Source organism: Elephantulus edwardii, unplaced genomic scaffold (assembly GCF_000299155.1).
Source record: "Elephantulus edwardii isolate Elephantulus edwardi_28Jun2011 unplaced genomic scaffold, EleEdw1.0 scaffold00033, whole genome shotgun sequence".
NCBI classification, from domain to species: Eukaryota; Metazoa; Chordata; class Mammalia; order Macroscelidea; family Macroscelididae; genus Elephantulus; species Elephantulus edwardii.
In genome coordinates this window covers 2,358,513-2,366,243 of record NW_006399783.1, presented here as the reverse complement: position 1 = coordinate 2,366,243, position 7,731 = coordinate 2,358,513, and the positions used below count along the sequence as shown (strand labels likewise).

The window sequence follows — 7,731 nt, the reverse complement described above, 5'->3', positions numbered from 1 at the left end:
TAAAATAGTAATATGTTTTATTAAAATGATTATGTTTTGTTGTTATAATTCTTTTGCCAAAAAATTAAAGTAGAATATTATATATAATGTATGCCAAAAATCATAATTTTTCACTTGATATTGAAAAGTTATTATTGTTGTTATGTGCTGTCAAGTCAGAATATCTATCTATCTATCTATTTATCTACACACACATATATATTCCCTTCTCTCTCTCTCTCCATAGATAGAGATATCTATATCTATCTATCTCCCTCTAGCAGGTTTTCAAGGGCTGAAAAACACAAAAAAAGAAATTACCCATATTTATCCCATTGTGAATTTGAACCACATGAATCTGGATTGGTAGTAGTTGCTACAGTCCAAAGGGCACGCAGTTCAAATCTACCAGTCTCTCCACGTGAGAAGGATGGACAGTCTCCTCCCTTGAAATTTATTGCTTCTGGAAACACACTAGAAGGTCAAGTATGAGTCAGTTTTGAATCATCGGCAAATGACAACAGCCCACGAGCGCTCCTTCTCAAGAAGTAACAAATACAACAAATTTATAACTCATTTTACTCAAAAATAGAAAATACTATTACACATAAACTACAATATATTTAAGCCATTTTTATGCTTTCTCCCCCCCCCGCCCCCGCTTTTGTCATATATTTCTTAGGGTTACAGATAGATATTGTTTCATAGTCCCATTTTGAAGATAAACAAAAATAGTATTTCAATTTCAATTAAAGAAACAGTAAAGTAGGTCATCGGAACAAAGCAAGGAGACACTGCATGGTTCAAAATCAGGAAGGGTGTCCTCTAGGGACATATTTTCTCTTCATACCATTTCAATCTCTATGCAGAATAGATCAATGGAGAGGCTGGGCTGTATGAGGAGAAATGTGATATCAAGATTGGAAGAAGAAAAAAAAAAAAAGATTGGAGGAAGATTCAACAACCTGTGTTATGCAGATGAAACTGAGGAGGACCTGAAGGCAAGACTACAGCCTTTAATGTGGATTGAAGCTCAACATCAAGTAAACAAGATTCTCACCACTGGGCCAATTGGCAGCATCATAACAGACAGTAAAGAAACTGAGATTGTTAACAACTTTAGTTTGGTTGGCTCCTCTATCAACATTCTTGGTACCAGCATCCAGTAAATCAAGAGACAAATTGCATTAGGAAAGTCAGCTGTCAGGAATCTTTCCAGAGTGCTGAAAAGCAATGAGGTCAGTTTGGAGACTAAGGGTCACCTGATCCAGGCCATAGTCTTCACAATTGGAGGGACAGAAAGAGAGGGACTGATACAGAGACTGAAGTAATGAGGGTAGGTGTATCAGGGACAATAAAGCTGGCACAGGATAGAGCCAAGTTTCAGGGCTGTTGTACAGAGGGTCGCTATGAGTCACAAGCAACTTGATGACACATAACAACAACAACAAAGTAGGACACAAGTAATATAAAATGAAAACAAGGAACAAAGTCTCCCCAGAATTTAAAGTATGTCAAATAATTAAATTTTAAATTTACTTGGTTAGATTTACACAAAGTAGAAAATAATGTGCATGTGTGTCTTTTCTTTTATAAATCACTACCAATTACATAATAAAAAATAACTGTAATGTAAATTTTGAAATGGAAATCCTATGTCCGTTATTTCTTTTCCAAATAAGTTAGAAGTTAAAGTAACAGTGATGATTAAGTAGATTCAATTAGAAGAAAGTGCATTATATTAATAGTCTCAGTATCACTAGAACTCATTCCCCTACAATTAAATATAATATTTTATTGATCTTTGATTAGTCTTTATTTAGCGCAATGGATGGCATATCGTTTATTCAGAATGGAGTGTTTGTCACATCAAATTTAACAAAATGGAAGCTATAAAGAAGAACACCTTGATTTCAGTAAAATTTCACCAAAAAACTAGCAATTTTAATTAACTAGCTGTATGGAAGTGTTGATCTTTAACAATTTATGACTAACATTTGGAATAATAAGAATCCCAGAACTCTTAATTGTGCTCATACAAAACCTTTATGTAGACCAAGGGTCAATTGTCCAAATAGAATGACGATTCACTGCAGTTCTTAAAATCAGAAAATGTGTGAGTCCTTGTATCCTTTTTCCAAACTGATAGCATGCTGAACAAATAATTTGAGAAGCTGGACAATATGAAAAAGAAAGTGGCATCATGAATGGTGGAGGTGTTATCAGCAACATAAATTATGCAGCTGACATACCTTTCTTGTAGAAAGTGGGGGGAAAAATCGAAGCACTTACTGAGAAGATAAAAATCTGTAGCCTTTTCAATATGGATTACATCTCCACATCAAGAACATAAAAATCCTCACCACTGAACTAAAAAGCAAAATTATAATAGAAAACAACAAACTGTATCTGACTCTGAGAAGAATGGGATTCCCAGAACATTTGATTGTGCTTATGTGAAACCTATGCTTGTACCAGGAGGCAGTAGTCAGAACAGAGCAAAGAAACACCGCATGGTTCAAAATCAGAAAGGATGTACACCATGCATGCATTCCATACTTTTTCAGTTTATATACAGAACAGATAATCCTGGAGGCTGGGCTCTATGAGGAGGAATGTGGTATCAGGATAAGAGGAAGACTCATCAACAACTTGTGTTATGCAGATAACACAACCCTGCTTGCTGAAACTGAGAAGAACCTGAAGCACTTGTTGCAGAAGATCAAAGATTGTAGTCTTCATTATGGATTGAAGCTCAACATCAAAAAACAAAGATTCTCACCACCAGACCAATTGGCAGCATAATAACAGATGGTTAAGAGACTGATATTGTTAACAGCTTTAGTTTGCTTGGCTCCACTATCAATACTCTTTGTACAAGCAGCCTGGAAATTAAGAGACAAATTGCATTGGGAAAGTCAACTGTCAGGGGGCCTCTCCAGAGTGTTAAAGAGCAATGTCATCAGTCTAGAGATGAAAGTGCATAAAATCCAAGCAATAGTCTTCACAATTGGTTGTTATGCATCAGAGAGCTGGACAATGACTAGAGATGATAGAAAGAGAATTGATGTCTTTGAGCTGTGGTACTGGAGAAGAGTGTTGAATATAGTATGAACAGCCAGGATAGCAAACAGGTTCGTGCTAGTGAGGGTGAAACAAGGCTGCTCCTTGGAGGCAAGGATCTGAGGCTTCGTCTGACATAATTAGGGATGTTGCAAGGAGGGACCAGTTCTTAAAGAGATACATCATCATGCTTGGAAGGGTGGAGAGATGGAGATATAGAAGCAGATCATCGTTGAGACAGATTGATACAGTGACTGAGCTAGTGAGAGTAGGTGTATCAGAGACAGAAAAGTTGGCGCAGAATAGAGCAGGTTTCAGGGCCGTGCCTTGACAGCATATAACACAACAATAGATAGAGAAAAGATACAAGTCAATGATTTTATTTTCTTGGCTTCCTGATCAATACTGATGGTAGCAGCATTAAAAAATCGTAAGACATCTTGCACTGGTCTTCTGCTGTCTAAGAGATCTTCAGAGTACTAAAGAACAATGATATAATTTTAAATACTAAGGTGAACTTGATCCAACCTGTGATCTTTTCAATTGCTTCCTATGCATCCAAATGGTGGAAAATAAGTAAGGATGGAAGAATAAGAATCAGTGCCTTTACAGTGTGGTGTTATACAAAGTGTTAGATATCTCACGAACTGCCAAAGGAATAAACAAGTCTGTCTTAGAGGACTTGTGTTCCCAAGTTGCTTTTTTGAGGCAAAGATGATACAGTTTTGTCTCACACACTTTGGGAGAGTTATTGAGTGACTATTCTGTAGGGGAGAAAGAAAAGAATCATACTGTGACAGACCAAGGGTCAGAGGAAGATACATGGATTACACAGTGATTGTAACAATGAGCAAGAGGATGTGACAGGATAGGACAAGATTCTAATCTGTTGTTCATAGATGTCACTTGAAATCATAGTTGACTCAAGGGCACATAACAACAACATGGCAGCATGGCTTAAAATCATAAAGGGTATGCTACAGAACAGTATCTTCCATCACAGTCAATCTGTATGCTGAGAAAATACGCTGAGAAAGGGGACAAGATGAAGATGAATGCGGTATTAGGATTGGAGAAAAACCAATAAACCACTGAGATATCAAGATTGAATAGCCTTCTTTGAAGAAATTGAAGAGAAATTAAAGCAATTCCTGATGAAAGGTCAAAGATTTCTATAAGGTTTACACCTCAAGAAAACGAACTTCTTCACAACTGGATTAATGATCACCCTTATGACTGACAGAAGAAAAACGGAAGTTGTCAATTATTTCCATTTGTTTCTATCCACAATCAACAGCCATGGAAGTAATAATAAAGAAATAATGGAACATATTATCGGACAAATCTATGAAAACATGTCTTTCAATTGCTTTGTACTCCTGTAAAAGACAGATAATAATGAAGAAGATTGGTTAAAAGCTTATGCAATTGAATTATAATATTGATGAAGAATACTGAATATACACCATGGATGAGTCAAAGAATTAACATATTATCTTTAGAGAAGGACAGCCAAAATATTTCTGAGTGGAGTTTATAAGATTTAGTGAGACAGCTACATGGAGAGCTCAGCTGAGCGGGCATATACTGACTTCTACCGGAGTCATAACACCTGTTTGCCAATGAGTTCTCATTTGTACACTACTCCAGTTCAGGAATCTTGAAACTGGATGATCTAGGAAGAGAAATTCAAAAGCCTTAAGAAGAAAACATCTCCACTTGGGATACTTACTTGTGGCTGTAAATGGGGAATGGACTGTCAGACCATACTTCTAGCCTGTCTAGCTTGCCTTCTTGTCAATCCTTCCACATGTATTCTGGATTTGGACTGCGCTGGAAGATGACTGGACTTTACAGGCTACAGTTCAATGAATTTATAAAAACTGTACCTACCAAAGGATTTAACACTGAGAAAATCAAAGTAACTTCAGGAAATTCTAAAACAGTCACTTTTCACTTCTGGGATGTAGGTTGTCAGGAAAAGATAAGGCCCCTGTGGAAATTACATACCAGATTCACAGAGGGCATTGTGTTTGTTGTGGATCTGTTGATGGTGAAAGGATGGAAGAAGCCAAAACTGAATTCCACAACATAACTAGGATATCAGAAAACCAAAATGTTTCTGTACTTATCATTGCTAATAAACAGGATTTAAGGAATGCACTGTCTTCTCTCAGAAATTGACAAATTGTTAGCAATGGGTGAACTAAACTCATCAACTCCCTGTCATTTGCAGCCTACCTGTGCAATCATAGGAGATGGACTGAATGAAGACCTTGAGAAAGTACATGATATGATAATTAAAAGAAGGAAAATGTTGTGTCAACAGAATAAGAAAAGATGACTAGTAAGATCTTTTGTATTTGTGTAGAGTATGTTTTCTCTAGTATGATTTTGACAAATGGAAAAGTGTCTGCAGCCTGGATTGCTTGCCTGCCTTCCTGGATGCTCTTAAAGCTCTTTTTGTTGAACATTCAGATGCCCAACTCCATTGCCTTGTGAAAGATGAGTAAATGCAATGCTTTTGAAAGTGGTCTCTTCTCACTCCCTACCCCCAAATCTTTTGGTACTACCAGTTTTGGAAGCTAAGCAAGGATGGTAAATTGATCAGGAAACAGTTGTGGGAATCTGACCTGAAGTTAGTAAAATAAAACTTCGAAGAGTAAAAGAGCATTTACGGCAGGTACTTTGGGTATATTATAGGAAGGACCTGTGTCTGGAGAATGACATTGGTGCATAAAGTAGTATGATGGGAAGAAAGAGGAAAACCCTTGAGATTAATACAATGGGTGCAACCAGTGGACTCATCGTAGGAGCAGTTCTGAGGATGGCACTGGCCCAAGCTGTGTTCCTTTCTGTTGGACATAATATAGATATGATTTTATGGTACCTAACAACAACATGGACACTTCCAAATCTAAAATTAAATAAGCACAGTCTTTGGCAGAGAGAATATATTGAATATTTAAAACCTCAAATAGAGAATATATCCTTCTATTTTTGTTCATTTATATTAAATATACTCATACATATTCAAACATAGGACCCAGAAATTCCAAATGATTACTTATATTTGAACATTTTCATTTATCAAATGAAAAATTATGGAGCAACAAAACATCTTGATAAAGAGTTCATCTTTATTTCTTAAGTATTTTTTAAATATTATATTAGTTTGTTTACAATTTTCATATACATTGTGCTTCATACTATTCTTTATTCATACTGTGTTTGGTACAATTATTATAATACACTGTACTTTATATGACTAATCACCACTGGACTATTGCAATCATTACCCTGTCTTTTCTGGTCTCTACTGGATCTTCCCATTTCCTTTACCCCCACTCTTGACCTACAAAATTGTGCAACCCTGTTATTTCTCCACTAGCCATCCAACTGAATGGGTTGAGAAATTGTAGTATATTCATACAATAGAATACTATGCAGAACTCAAGGACAAGAATTTTTCAGAGACCTCTTCAGAGAACTAAAGAGCAATGATGTCAGTCTGGCCTGATCCAGTTCATAATCTTTGCAATTACTTTCTATATATTAGAAAGCTGGACAATGAGCAGGGAAGACAGAGAATTGATGTCTCTTAGCTGTGGTACTGGAGAAGAGTATTGAATATACCACGGACTGCCAGGAGAACAAACAGATTTGTCCTAGTGAGGATAAAACGGGGCTGCTCCTTGGAGGCAAGGAATCTGAGGCTTTGTGTGACAAAATTTGAGCATGTTGCGAGGAGGGACCAGTTCTTGGGAAGGACATTATAATTGGAAGGGTGGAATGACAGTGCAAGAGAGGAAGATGCAGGATGAGATGGGTTGATACAGTGACTGGGGTAATGAGGCTAGGTGTGTCAGGGACAATAAGGTTGGGATAGACAGTATAGAGCAGAGTTCAGGGCTGCTGTACATAGGGTTGCTATGAGTCTCAAGTGACTCGACTGCACATAACATAACACCTACATAACTTGGGAGAGAATGGTAAATATTATGTTGTGTTAACTGAGTCTCATAAAGGCAAGACTTTTATTGCACAAGTCTATTATTGTAAAAAATAGAAGGATAACTAGCAAAATATGTATGAGGAACCCAAGTGGGAAAGGGTGGGAACAGAGAAGCGAGGTTGAGGAGAGATAAAATCTTAAATATTTCTTAATAAAATTTTCTAATTATGAGAGAGGTCACTGTAATATTATGTAGAATCATGTATATGTTAAACCTATAATTCAAGTTGATAAAAATAATATTTTGCATTTATTTTAACCTTTGTAATCATTCTTTTCATGGCATCTGCATTTCAATGTTAATGATAATAATAAGAACAAATATTTACCTAGTTGTGTCAGTAATTTGTGTTTAGATGTAGTGCAATGAACAAATCAGTTGCAAAAAACTGTAAACATGTTAAGAAAAAACAGATATTTCTTTTTTATTACTTTTAAAATTTTTTGTTGTTGCTGTAAAAAACATGTATAGAGATCCAAGGGGGTAAGGGATGAAGCAGAAGGGTGAGGATGAGTATGGATGAAATCACAGGTCTGCAAATTTTGGTGAGTGGAAGGAGTGGGTTAAAGAAATGAGAAAGATATGTGGAGACTGAGAAAGATAAGTTAATAAAGATGGGCATAATTAAATGGTGAAAATTTTTATTTATTTATTTTTTTTTTTTTACAAAGAG

The 7,731-nt window shown here is 36.2% G+C and overlaps 1 pseudogene; it reads left to right on the top strand.

The window, feature by feature from the left end:
* The first annotated feature begins 4,786 nt into the window (after window positions 1-4,786).
* LOC102855867 lies at window positions 4,787-5,386 on the top strand (annotated as a pseudogene).
* The last annotated feature ends 2,345 nt before the right edge of the window (window positions 5,387-7,731 follow it).